The sequence below is a fragment of the Hibiscus syriacus genome, unplaced genomic scaffold, assembly GCF_006381635.1.
Source record: "Hibiscus syriacus cultivar Baekdansim isolate YM2019G1 unplaced genomic scaffold, ASM638163v2 tig00109908_pilon, whole genome shotgun sequence".
Taxonomy (NCBI): Eukaryota; Viridiplantae; Streptophyta; class Magnoliopsida; order Malvales; family Malvaceae; genus Hibiscus; species Hibiscus syriacus.
Window position 1 is genome coordinate 241244 of NW_024062525.1, and position 12950 is coordinate 254193.

General features: G+C 34.0%; 1 pseudogene; it reads right to left on the minus strand.

The window, feature by feature from the left end:
* Positions 1–8557: 8557 nt before the first annotated feature.
* On the minus strand, positions 8558–11084 carry LOC120210089 (annotated as a pseudogene).
* Positions 11085–12950: the final 1866 nt, after the last annotated feature.

A 12950-nucleotide genomic window follows, 5' to 3' on the forward strand; every position in this document is an offset into this window, starting at 1 on the left:
ATCAATTAATATTAACTAATGAAAGGTAATTAGCGACGTTTGTATAGAAAAACCCGCTATAAATCTCAACCTTTTGCGGCGTTTGTTCCAAAACGCCGCTATAGATCTGACCTTTTGCGGCATTTGTTCCAAAAATGCCGCTATAAATCTCGACCTTTAGCGGCGTTTGTTCCAAAAACGCGTTATAGATCTCGACATTTTGCGGCGTTTGTTCCAAAAACGCCGCTATAGATCTCGACCTTTTGCGGCGTTTGTTCCAAAAACGCTGCTATAAATCTTGACCTTTTGCGGCGTTTGTTCCAAAACGCCGCTATAGATCTCGACCTTTTACGGCGTTTGTTCCAAAAATGCCGCTATAGATCTCGACCTTTTACAGCGTTTGTTCCAAAAATGCCGCTATATCTTGACCTTTGCGGCATTTTTGTTCTCAAACGCGCTAACTTTAGCGGCGCTGGTATTGCCGACGCTTCTTGCGGTGTTTTTTCTATCACCGCGATTACTTTTAGTGGCGCTTAAAAACGCCGCTATAGGACAATAAAAACGCCGCTAAAGCTCTGTTTTGTTGTTGTGCCTTATCCACATTTCCCCCAACTTTCAAATCCTCATTTTTCATTATGTGAAATTTATCGTTAACACCGTCATCAGTCGTTGTTGTTCTTTTATTTTGATTTTGATTTTGATTTCGCCCTTTGCTTTGCTGCTTATTTCTCGCTGCTATAAATAACGACTCTATTTGTTTCATTTGTTTTTCCATTCCATTTAGTTTCAACGAAGGCAGAATCAGGAGAGAAAAATGAAACGTGCTTGTTCACCCCCACCGAGTCGGTTATGAGCACAACTTCTACAATGAGTTCTGCTTAAGCGCTCTCCGTGTCGACAGGGTCGAGTATGGTTTCGTTTCCTGCACTTTCAAAGTCCCTCATTGCCTCATCGTAAGCTGTCCCCAATAAAACCCTATCTCAAATTCCCTGGAATTAGAATTCTATCAGATCTGACTTATTTCTTTTTGTTGAATAAATTAACTTTGGTAGGATAAAAATGGGAATTTAGCAGCAGGGGCCATTACGTTTCTGGGAACTACTAAGTTCAATAACGAATTTCTAGCTCCTTTGTGTAGTGGGTTGCTTTTAATTTAGTACTGATCATGTTTACGATGCATCGAGTGTTTTCAGAAAGTCATTCACATCTGTTAATTATTTCTTGATTTTGGGCGTATTTTATGCTGCTGAATCGGTTAGCCAATTTGATCATGAATTAAAGTAGCCTGAGTTTTTGACCATCTGAATTTGGACCAATAGAAAGATATGCTAGTTGAAAATTGTAACAAAGGACGTGAGATCGGGTAATGTGTTTACCAGTTTAGGTTTTTCAATTTGATTCATCCTGGGTTTCAAATCTTCTTTGGATTTGAGTTAAGGGCTTTAGAGTGTTGATTTATATGATCAAATAGTTGAGTTTCGTAGTTTTTTTGGTTTCGAGTCAGAATTTGCAGGTCTAAACTTATATCACGCCTCTTGTTTTTGAAGCTGAAGGAAGAATTGAAAGAATATCTTTCTATAATCCTACTGGCTTTTCTGTAGTTGGTTCTCTTCAGTCGTGTATTATGATCCATTGCAGATTATAATCCCACTGGTCTTTCTTCTTTCACATTAGTTAATCTGTTTCTAAGAGAGTTTGGTTATACTGCTTTTAATACGATCGGAGGCTATTTGCAGGATGAGTTAGAGAGTACCTCAAATGCTTTAGGACAAAGAGGAGGTTATGATGGAACAATTGTTCTTGTTAGAAACAAAGCAACAGGGGAGTTAATTGCTAAAGGTCGGCATTCGTTACTATTATTACCTATTTACCTTGATCAACTAACTTAATATTTGATGGGACATATTTGAAATCTGGTTATACAAATATTCCCTTAAATTCAATTATATTTTTATCACTGCAGAATGTTGATGGTGGTTTTGCTACATATGAGTGAGAAGATCCTATTAGTGGTTGGAGGTAACTGCTTGACACATGGCCTTATAATTTATTTGAACTAGGGGAAATGAAAGTAGAGGAAAACTCTGCTTCTTGAGATGAAATCATTGTTTAGGAAAGATGGAGTTAACATATGTGCGATATACTGTTTGTTTATGGTTTAGCACTTACGTTACTATTATTAATTATTCTTAGAACAATTTAACCTTTATAATTGTCAATTTTTTTGCATTTTGTAATGTGGTCTGTATAATTGCACTGTTTCATGTTTCTCCCATTTTAAGTTGATCAACCCTGCTGAAACTTTTGGCGACATAGTTATCGATTACCTGTAAGTTCCTAGCTTACATTTTCTGTATAAGTCAGTTTTTTAATTGATTACATTCTGATTTGATGTTTATGGAGTGGCAACATAGATATGTTGAATGCACCTCAGCAGCAATTTAGGCACTAGCCTCATTCAGGAAATTATATCCTGAACATAGAACAGAAGAAATTCAAAATTGTATTGGTAGAGCTGTTGGGTTTATCAAAAAGATACAGGCAGAAGATGGCTCCTGGTTCGTTTAGAACTATTCCATAATCTATATCTTTTACGTGTTTACTTTGTAATTATTTGTCTTTACAGATTCTGCTACTTCGAGCAATTCTTCAACATGGCAAACTCAGTATCCATTGCTGAAGAACTTGCTTTGTGCTGTCATTTTTTGTAGGTATGGATCCTAGGGCATCTGCTTCAGTTATGCAGATTCATTTACTTATAAAAGGAGATGCAAAGTAAGAAGTTTGATACTTGATTTTAGAAATTTACTAATTTAAATATTGATTCTTTATTCTTATGAATTTATATTAGAATTTATTTTTTTTTTTTATTTCCTAATTTATGGTCACAAAGATTATAAATCCAATAAATATGTAATGTCGTATGGTTATTTTTTCTTAGGCGATAAAGTATAACAAAAGCTCAAGTACGGACTCATCGGCTATTACAGGAACTGCTGGCTATGTTGGTTATCTCTCTTACAGTAAGTCTTTTTTTTTTGATTAAGATTGGGTCAATTGTGATTTAATTTTTATTACAATTTAAATGTGGGTTTTTAATATGATTAAAAATGTATGTTTTTTAAAAAATTTAATTCGTTTTACAGAGTTCATACGAGGAAGTAGATCAGAAGGCAAGGCATTGCGGGCTGCTGCAAGTTTTACTCTAGTGAAGATGCATCTGTTGTTGATGTATGTTTGAGTTTGTTTGGAATTTTATCATTTTTAAATGAATTTCATCATTTTTAATGAATTTCTCATTTTAGCTTAGTATTTGAATAATGTTGTTCTAATTGTTCAATCTTTTTTAGTCAAATTACCTTTACAAGAATTTGTTCTAATTGTTTACCATTTAATTCTTCGATTTGAATTTTGTAGGAATGATCTTGCGGATGGATTACTGAGAGGCTTTAAGTAGCAAATTTCTGGTTGCCGGTCTTGAGGATATTCATATATCATGTGTTTCTTAGTGTTGGTAGGACTTTTTTTTATGTTTTTAATCAAATGTCCTAAACATTCTTACATAAGCAGTATTTTGGTGTCTAAACTTATGTAATGTCTAGCTTGATGTTTCAATACCGACCGAAGATTTATTTATTTAACTTGGATGTTTGTAAAATTTGAATTTTTTTTATATTTTTATGTATTCATACTTAATTAGAATCGTAATGAAATTTAAGATGGTTATTGGATATTGTTACAGCTTCAATTTGGGTAATACAAATTGGAAGAAGATATGTTGAGAAGCAGTTTCGATTAGCGGCATTTGTTCTAAAAACGCCGTTATAGAATTGACCTTTTGCGGCGTTTTGTTTAAAAAATGCCGCTATAGAATTGACCTTTTGTGGCGTTTGTTCAAAAAACGCGCTATAGATCTGACATTTTGCGGCGTTTGTTCTGAAAACGCCTCTATAGATTCGGACCTTTTGCGGCGTTTGTATCTAAAATGCCATATAGAACGACCTTTTGTGGCGTTTTTGTTCTAAAAACGCGCTATATATCTGACATTTTGCGGCGTTGTTCTAAAAACGCTTCTTGCGGCATTTTTTCAATCGCCGTAAGTACTTTTAGCGGCGCTTAAAAACGCCGCTATAGGACTAAAAAAACCGCTGCTAATACTCTGTTTTGTTGTAGTGATTAACCAATCACATAATGTTAATATAATAGTATTAGTCTCTTTTAAAGTAATTTTTCATTATTATTACACTCAAATTAATAGTAAAACAGGTCATTTATATGATATACTGTTTTAACAAATTGCAATGGTGATAGTAATCCAATGTTTTAGTTAATCAAGAGGAATAAAGAGAAATAAAATACAGTAAAAAGAAACGAATGAAAACCAAAATCTGAAAAAGAAACATGGATTGAGCGACAATTATTTGATAGTAATCCAATGGAAAGTTGAAGCTTCAATTTTTTCAAAATGCCAGAAAACAAGCTCACATTGGATAACGATAACTTCCAAAAACTAATCAAATGGAAACATGCAAAGATCTTTCGACCCCTTTTTTCTTAAGAACAAACCGACAACTACGAGGCCTCCGACCAGATGTGTAAATGCAATCATCTTTAAAATACAAAGGTAAGTTGTAGACATCTGGTGTTTTGTCGGATATCAAATGAGTCTCTGGAGATTGCCATGGAAGTTTCCGACAGGCAGTGAGAAACAGGGAGTTGGGGTGTCTCAGACATGAAGGAGAAAGATCAAACACACAACAACAGGAACAATTAATCAAAGTTCATACAGGAAATCAAAAAATGGGTTTTGTTTTCCAGCGATAATGGACGTACTAATCATACTATGTAAAGAGGTTCAAGTGTCAATCTTGTCTGTGAACAGGCAAACATATAATGGAAAAATGATTTGATTGGCCATGGCATGTGATGTTTGATCCCACTTTGGTAGGAATAAGAATCTTTACTGGCAGCAATAGCAGACGCGATTTTGTTGAAACATGAGGTATGGTATATTATATAACACTAACAGAATAAATATATTGATATAATGTAATTAATCAAGTAGTGGGCTGGGTTTTAGTCATTTGCAATGACACAATTTTGTTTCTCGATGTTGATTATGGAGGGTGGTCTGCAGGCCGTGATGGATTTATTTTCTACCTATTAAATTCAAATCGAACTGATGGATTCATTTTATTGTTTTAAAATGGGTGGTATTATAAAACGTATTATTATTAAAACTAATTCCGAGTAATCTAGCTTATTAAAGTATTTATACGAAGTATGGCTCATAGAAACTAATTATACATAAAATATAAATGTGAAAATAGTTTAATTTGAAGTTGTTTTGTCAGTGGGATGTTCATGAGGTTACTGTATGCTGATACATTGCATATTTGCATGCAATAGGCTTTATCACCGGTGATATTTGTTCCTTGGTCTACGTGTGGGGATTGGCTGGCATTCCTTACTATCTTGACCTTGGATGAATTCCAATTGCTGCTTAGTGTGTTATATGTAGAAATGTTTTTGTCCATGATGAAGTTTACTTCCTGGTTCGCACGTGGTGTATTCTAGCAGGGCTTTGTTGGCATCGTTTTCTGCAGTATCGAGTGTTTCAGGGGCAACGGGGTCGACGTCGAGCGCTCACTGGTGTAAGACTGTAGCCTCCAGCCTCCACCGGAGACGACCAAGATCAACGTGGATGCTGTAGTCCTTTATCATCCGGGGATCTTGCAGTTGTCATATTAGCCTGAGATCATCATGGTTGGAGGTGGCGTGCCATGCTATCCCCATTTCTGATTCCGAGAAGCTGACATCGCTGAGGCGGCCACTATCACCACTGGTTCTAAAAGTCATACGTTGCTTTGAGGAGCAGATTATCGCTTACAATTAACTAATCAATTTCATGATCAAAGTTGGCATCGCCATGCATGTATGTAAGTTTCTGGATGAAATTTTACCTCATCTTTTGCACCCAAGAACATGAAATTTAAAAATTCAAAACGAAAATGTATATAAATATTTCCAGAATCAAGCACACATATACAGAACTAAGAAATCAAGTTCATCATATTCTTCATACACACACACATTATATGCATATAAAATTACTATATCATATAGAATTATGGGGATCAAGTTAAAAAGAGTGGTTTCATGTTGGGGTCAGAATCACCTCTTCATCCTCATATATACCAAAGCTCCCCGTTGAAATGATGCCAACGACGAAACAATTAAACTAATGACAATAGAAACCTTGATAACATTCAATCTCACCCTTCCACTTCCAACATCACAGGCTATTTTCTTCTCCGCCACTGCTGCCATCTCGGTCCCAGTTCCTTTACACACTCAGCACACAAGAAAAGAGAAGAAGAAGAGGAAGAATGGGGATACGAAGTGGGCAAATGTTCTTTCCTAGGTGGCCAGTTTTTCTCCATCATCAGGCTCATAAGAGAAAACCGACCTAACTTCACTCTCTTCAACCAAACCAATCTCCGACGCTTTGCATGAAACCTCATTTCCTCCGAAACCCTCTTCTGTTTCGTCCTCGAAAAGCCGCCTTCCTATCAACTTACCGCCATCGATGGAGGCTCTTCTCTCTTGTAGTATCTCTTCCACTGCCAAATCATTGGTTCTCACTTTCCATGCAGATTCCTCCAATGGAGACGAAGACATGAGTATTCCAGGGGTGTTTTGGTTGAGCGATCCGAGAGTTTTGATGGTTTACGTGAGCCTGTTGAAGTTCTGTAAAGGGCTTTTTCAGGTCTTCTCTTGATGAAGTCCCATTCATGTTCCAAGTTTTTTAAAAGAAGTTGAAGCTTTTGGTCTTCGGTTTGTTGTTCATGTGTCCAAGGTCCTTCCATGGTGGGGTCTCTTCTTTCTTTTTAACTGTCGATCATAACTTTGCGACCTCTGTAGGGATTTTGAATAAATAGATTAGAGAGGTTGGTTTTGAATGTGATTAGTGATGAGATTATTGCGGGGGATAAAACTACCCACGTTTTGAGTTTGATTATTGGATTTTGTGTCTAATCTTTCATACTATTTAAATTCGAATTATTTTAATTCTTAATTATTTCATAATATTTTTTAAAAATGGGCAAATTATACAAATAGTCTTTAACTAAAAGACACCTCTTTATTTGTACCGTTGTCAATTGCTTAATAGAAAATGATGACTTTAGAATATATAAATAGTTGGATGATCATTTTGAAACGTTTAATAGTCAGAATAGTCAATAAAACAACATCATATAACTATAATATCGTTTTATAACTTTTAATAGTTAAGAAACCTAACAAAATATCGTTCTATAATGGAGGGAGAGTTTATATACTTTACCATTGCTCAATTTAACTCATGATCATTAACATTATCCATAACATCATGATTGTTGATAATCGAGTTTTTTTTTTTTAATTTAACCATTAGTATTCGATTTATTAATCAGCCATTCTAGATAAGATTTTGTACATATTCATTATGAGGGCAACTATTTCAATTCAATTTATTCCATTTGTAAATGTCAATATTCAAACTTTTGATCTTACTCATAAGATTTAGATGGTATTCTAAATTTGGACTTCGCAGACCGTTTATTTTTTAGAAGACAAAAACTATTCTAACGTCTACGCGAAGTCTTCTTAGTACAGACATGGTTTTATGTCTTCAAAGGTCTGCAGACGTCTTCAAAGGTCTGCAGACGTCTTCAAAGAACATTAAAATTATTTAAATCTATTTTAAAATATAGATTGATTTATTTTAAAATGAAAAATTATTTTAAAATATAGATTGATTTATTTTAAAATATGAAAAAAATTTAAAATATAGATTGATTTATTTTAAAATATAAAAAAAATATGGATTGATTTATTTTAAAATATAAAAAAAATTATTTTAAAATATAGATTAATTATTTTAAAAATATTAATTGATTTATTTTAAAATATAGATTGATTTATTTTAAAATTTGGATTGATTTTTTAAAAAATTTATTATTGTAGGTGTATGAATTATTTAAATTTTAGTATTATAAAAACTAAAATTATTTAAATTTCAGTATTGCAAAACTCTTTTAAGTTTAAAAAATCAATTTATTTATATTTTAGTTTATTTTAGTAGTTTGCAGACATTAAAAAACAAACAGTATTATTCTTGCAGACTGCAGACTTTTAGTCCACCTCTTCTGCTACAGATGCTTGCAGATATGATCCGCAGATGCTTGCAGATATGATCCTCAGATTACAGACCTTTTACCTCTGCAAAAACAATCACCACCTTAGTATCTCATTCCACTTAGTAAATTAATTATTTATCTTAATCTATCAAATTTTGAATACATTCTTTAATTTGATAGAATAAAATTCATTTTTCTTATCAATATAATTCTTTTTATACGGAATATGTTATAATCTGATTCTTCATAAAATATTTTTTTAATTTTAAATAAACACCTCAAATAAATATCAATCTCTCTCCCTCTCGACAGTCACAACAACGATAACGTCATAATTTTATATTTTTCATCTTCAAATCTTCATTATATCACAAATGTATCTTCTTTGAGACTCGTTAATAAAGTTGCAGTATTTGATGGTTTCGATCAACAGAGAAAGAATTGAATAAAAGGATTATATCGACCTGTCCAAGGATTCCCCCGATGATGGCACAAACCGGAGGGTACTCACTTGTACCTATTAGCAGTCTTTCTAGGAGTGCCTCGGGTATTTGAGACTCGTTTACTGACTGCAAATAAATTATTATAACGTAGTATGAACATACAACACCGCTAGATAATGCAGATGACAAACAAATGCCATAACATACATTGGTTTCACAAAGTTCCTTTCTGAGCTTCGGAACACCAGGAAGATCAGCACTTGAGGTTTGTCCTGGATTACCTTCAATATCTTCAAATTGCTCTATCACTGTAAGAAGAGAGGCAATTATGTTATCCATCAAATGAATATTCGCAAGTAAAAAGAATTGCTTGTAAGTAAGCCTGGTGTCATGTAAGATCGGAGAAGTCTAATGCTCTGATTTAACGGGCACAGTAAAATGGTTCATCAAGAGGCATGCAAGCATGAGTGTAAAAAGGGAAACCTAGGTTTGCCTAAAATCACCGTAGTAAACTACTCATCAGATCCGTTACTAGTTGATTTTGATGTTGTTCTCCCCCATTTCTTGTCCGAAAAGTTAGAAACTATATTTAGCATACCTCTCATAGCAAAGTAAAGCTTTGACACTCTCTTCGGAAGTGCTTTCCAAGGGACCGCAGTGGCATCCTGCAGTAGAAGGAATGTACTTACTAAAATAATGAACAAGACGGAACATTTAGGATTGCAACTTATTACATGCTAAGTTCATGACATCGAGGACAGCATTGCACATCATGTGCCATACTAATCACTGTTCAGAACAAGTCTATCACATACCTCAAAGCTCGGATATTCTAGTCGGCATTCAATGGTTTCCTCAAGTTTTTTCTGTCAAAAGAAACAAAAAGCAAGAATACAAGCTCACACATTCTGTCAACAAATCAAGGTGTTTAAAAAGCATTAAATGCTTGGCATACGCATCATAAGGCACAATTAAGATTTAGTGTTAAAAGGGAAAAACAAAAAAACAAGTAGAAACTGTATATGAGAAGCACAACATCAGTTCACGAAAAAGAAACAGGTTCAACAGAAATTCCCACAGAAATTCACAAGATTAGTATCAACAATTGCTTCTAATTCTGAATCCGGAAATTCTTGGTCCTTCCAATTTCTACAAGGGATCAGGTATGCTTTACAAAATGCAGAATGCAAATTGTTGTGTGATGGTTAGCAGAGAATGAGCACTAGTTTAAATGTGCAAAATTGTCACCTTTGAATATTTTAGTCCTTTAAATCGACAAAATTTCACTGCAAGAGCCTCTACAGTCAACAGTATAAATGCTATACGCTTGGGTAACTTCCGGCACTTCTGATTGATCATTTCTGAAATTAAAGAAAGGGGAAAGTAATGAGGCGTCAAAATACGCTGATACATTCTTTAACATATTATCTACAGGCTATAAGATGCATCAACATCATATTAGCTAATACTTTTTTTTCAAGAGCAGCAACTGATGACCACATCATCAAAATTTTCAAGAATTCGAGACCAAATGTTGATATGTCACCTGCAAGCCCCGCAAAGAAAGGATTTCAGTCTACAGCTACTCAAAATGCACAAAAGTTCTGAGCACTATGAATTTTCAACATATGATACACAACCACAAGCAGATGGCCGAGAAAAGGGAAAAATACTAACTTTTTTCTACAGAAACATGAACCATGGGGTTGAATTCCTTCAAAGAATCACAACAGACCTCAGCAAGAGTTTTCCCATTGTACAGATTTTCATCAGCAATATCAAGAAATTCGCGGACAATGCTTCCTCAGTAACTGCACGGTCATCCACCAATGTCCACACTACCAAACCTGCCAGTACATGTTCTTGCAAAACTACACATACAACAGTACAAACATATAAAAATCATTAAAAGAACACAAAACAAAAAATAACAAAAGACCTATTGTGATAATAGAGTGTGAATGAGCACTTGAGTTCATATGCAACTGGATATTAGCTCAAAAAAGAACTTGAATTCGGCTTGTTCATTATCAAGCTTGAGCACCTTCAGCAAGCCAAATTCGAGTCTACTGCTTGACTCAAGCAACCTGAGAGCCTAATCATTTTTTAAATAGTATGGAAATCCCAAATTTGACATGAAATCAAGTAAAAATAATCAAATTGAAGTCGAACTTGAAAATCGAGCTTTATTTACAAGATAATGAGGTTAATTGAGCAATGAACTATTTTAAGAAAGGTGAAAAATACTATACCTCCGCAACAGTCCTTTCATTCCATAAACTAGTATATGAGATTTACTCAATCTAAAACGAACATGGAACAAACAAAAATACTCATGAACAGAACAAAGAAGAAAAGAAACTCAAAATAATTTTAAAATCAAAATAAAACATTACCTTCTTTGAGCATCAGCACCCCAAACCCTAACTTGTCGATCGTAAAGAGCAGTCTCCTGCTCTGTCAACTCCTCCCCGTTCATATCAAGCTTTAAAATTTGAATGCCAAAGAAATAAAAATTACACTAAAGTCAGAATAGAGAGAGTAAAAAAAACCTTGAATCAAACTTCAAACTTGATTTTTCTTTGAAGCTTTTTCAGTGTAATGTTACTGAAAACAACAACAAAAAATGGTGAAATTTTTAAGAAAAGGGCCAAGCTTTCATTCTCTCTCTGTTTGAGTTAGCGCGAGTGGGGAATATTGACTGCTGATTTCTGGGTTTGGACCTGAATCAATGGTAGTCCAATAATAAGAGAGATGACTCTATTTCCCTTCAACCTTCTTTACCCCCCCCTTTTCCATTTTTACCATTATATATTAAAATCGCAATTTTTTTTTCACTTTTCTGCACTGTTGAGGGTGGTTTCATTTCATTCTTATCTCCGTTTAAATCAGTGGTTTCTTTTCAAGCTTTCATTTTTATCACTTTTTATTGCCGCCGTTGAAGTTTTTTTTTACAATTATAGATCAAATTATAAAAAAGTAAAAATATATAGATTAAAATAAAAAATTTAAAAACTAATATTTCAAATGAAACGGTGAATTTAAGAAAAATAGTGATCTCGGTGTTTAAAATATAAGTATAGTTTGCAATTTTAAAGAATTATATCTTTGTACTCGAGTATAGTCTAAAATGTTTCTTCTCATTAAACTATATTCTCTGGTAGCATGTTGCTTGACAATAAAATAGCTTCTTGATTGGCCTCCCGATATGAACTTCCCGCAATCTGCTGCAGAGTTCCCTTGTATTGATACAACCCAACAACAGAAATTAAGGTAATTTAGAGGGATAAATTTGCATTACCTGCTTGCTATGGCTAGCCATCAGTTCAGGTCACTAATAAAACTAATGCATGCTTCTATTGTATATACTAAAACTTGGAGGGCGAATGTTGGATACTATATTTCAATTTTCTCTTAAACTTTTCGTATGCATTAGAGAATCATATTGTCGTATTCAAGACCCGAAAATAATATTTTAGATATAAATGTTGTATGAATATATACAAAATTCCACGACACTGGTTTGGGATATTCTGGTCATCATCCATTAATTAAGCTGAGAAGATTTCTGCTAGACATAATTTTTTTCTTATGAATTTTCCAGGAATGTTATATATATACATGCAAGGGAGCTGTTGAAAGATTCTGAGAAGATATATTTCAAGAAAACTAGGTATTTTGACAACTCAAACTCTACTTTAAAAGAACAAGAAAGAATAGATTTCAAATCTTACCAGAACATCAACCTAAGTAACTAACCTTACATCTCAAACTGAAACTGTCCACACACATATAGATATGTATATGTATTATGCATGTATATCAGTATATTAATATCTCATACTTTGCACAGTGCAGTTGAAATAGCGAGAAACAGAAAGGTTAAGAATCATCCAGGAAATCAAGATAAAACTCGGCTGAAACTGCCATATATTGAGAGAGATATGTATGTATGTATGTATGCATGTATGGATGGTGTATAAACAAAGATATTGGCACGGCTCAATCAAATTAATGACCCAAAAAAGCTTCAGGAAATTTGACTGGATTGAGCCATTCCAACATCCCCAGTTTTCAGATATCATCCGAAATGTGCTTACCGTTAAACAAAAGATGTTTCTCAAACCAGACATCAAAACATAAAATTGCCACCCAACCTGTCCCAGTCTCCTTGACGGATATTCTGTAACAACCCGGAATAAAATTTAGAGAAAAAAAATTTAATTAAGTAATTTGGCAAAATTTGAGGATTAAATCGGAAGTTTTCAAAATTGTAGGCCATTTTAGAAGTTAAAGGAAATTCAGGGACCAAGCCCTGCATTACTCCTTTTAGTGTCGGCAGAAA